The sequence below is a fragment of the Peromyscus eremicus genome, chromosome 13 (genome assembly GCF_949786415.1).
Source record: "Peromyscus eremicus chromosome 13, PerEre_H2_v1, whole genome shotgun sequence".
NCBI classification, from domain to species: domain Eukaryota; kingdom Metazoa; phylum Chordata; class Mammalia; order Rodentia; family Cricetidae; genus Peromyscus; species Peromyscus eremicus.
The window spans coordinates 34526270-34528101 of record NC_081429.1 but is presented as its reverse complement, the minus strand read 5'-3'; the positions used below and the strand labels follow the sequence as shown (position 1 = coordinate 34528101).

Genomic DNA, 1832 nt, shown 5'->3' with positions numbered 1-1832 from the left:
ACTGATTTAAGTCAGGTATCTGAAAGCTAAGTCTGGAATCTCAATTAAAAAAAAACAACAACTTTTTTTTTCATTTTATTTTATCTGTGTGGGTGTTTTACTTGTACTAATGCTAATGCCTGTGTACCACAGGCATGCAGCATCCATGGTGGTAAGAAGGTACTAGATTCCCTGAGACAAGAGTCGTAGACAGTTGTGAGCCTCATATAGGTGCCGGGAATCTAATTCAGGTCCTCTGGAAGAACAGCCAGTGCTCTTAACCACACAGCTATCTCTCCAGCCCCAAATCTCATTTTTTTAAGAGAATGACACCTAAAATTTGTGATTTCTACAGTGATTACCTACTGCAGTAAAATTTACCCCCAAAACTCAGTGTGGCTTAAAACAACAAATACTCTCTATTCCATGACTCTGAGTCCAGGGTCTGTATGCATTTTGCTTGCATGCCTTTGCCTCAAGGATATACATGACATGACCTGCCAAGACTAATACCTCCAAGGTTTGGCAAAAGAAAGATGAGCTTCCAGGTTCACTCGTGTGGTGTGGAGGATCCATCTTTTGCCAGCCAGGGTACTGAGAGCATTTATTCCTTGCCAGCTGTAGCCAGCAGCCTCCCTTCGTTTCCTGCCACACAGTCCCCTCCTCAAGGCAGCTCTCAAGCAAAAGCAAGAAAGATTCCTTGTGTACCCTACTTTTGGAAAGTGCCATCCCATCCACTGGTCACATTTATCACAGGTTGAGCATTCCTGTCTGAAATGCTTGGAACCAGAAGTATTTATGATATTAAATTTTCATCAGATTTGGGAGTATTTTTATAAATATCCTAAGATATCTGGAGAGAAGCCTGGATATAAGCATAGAATCCCTTTACATTCATACTCAACCTAGAGACATAGGCTAAGAGTAACTTTATAGAATATTTTTGATGCTTCTAGATTTGGGCTGTGATATGTCACCAGGATATGTCAGGTGTGGAATTTTCCCACTTGTGACATCATGTCAGTACTTAAAGGTTCTTAGAGTTTGGACCATATGGGAGTTCCGATTTTAATATTAGGAGTTCTCAGCATATAATTAGAAGCAAGCTTGAGCCCAAACTCAAGTAGAGAAAAGAATGCCAGGCAGTAGAGAGCCTTCTCAGACAGCTTCCATTGGCCCGCGCCCTCAAGTGGAGAAGTCAGCAAAACTCTAACCTCAGACATGAGGAGTGCAGAGCCCATGTGGGGGCCAAGATGAGCCCAAGGATGCTGCTAGAGGGACAGGTGAGCTTGAGCCTGGGCCTGAAGCTCTCTCAGTGTCTGGGGGGAAGCAAGCTTCTTCTATCTCCATTGCATTCACCAGCACGGTTTGTACAAATCTCTGAAGACCTGAAGATAGAATCTCATCCTCTGTACTGCCAGGATGTAGACAGAGGATTGTTTTCCAAACCACAAGCTTCAAATTTACCAAAATTGGGTATCACAAGGAACAAACTCAGTATGTTTTTTATTATTAATAAAAAAAAAGCAAAACCATGAAAATAGACTTAAAGTGTATTCAGTTGTTGGGTTGTTTACTTTGAGTCTGTAGTTTTGACAGAAGTCTGTTACTGATAAATGTGTCTTATTTCCTTTGCCCAATTTCAGGCTTAATTCTTCATGGAAGCATAAGCCCAGGAAAGGCCACAAGAAAGAAAAAAGGATGGGTGGAGGAAGGGCAAAGGACAGAAGGAAGGAAGGAAGAAGGAAAATTGTTGCCTATTTAGACTCTTAGCTGCTTACCGAAAAATCGCTTCTCAGCAGAAGACTGTCTGAGCAGCAGTGTGGACTGGAATAAACTCATTTGGAATTGTC

General features: G+C 41.9%; 1 long non-coding RNA gene across 1 annotated transcript; it reads left to right on the top strand.

The window, feature by feature from the left end:
• Nucleotides 1-1228: 1228 nt before the first annotated feature.
• LOC131923670 (uncharacterized) lies at nt 1229-1832 on the top strand. The gene is made up of 2 exons (XR_009382652.1): nt 1229-1476; nt 1626-1832. It is a non-coding gene; the product is annotated as an uncharacterized LOC131923670 (long non-coding RNA).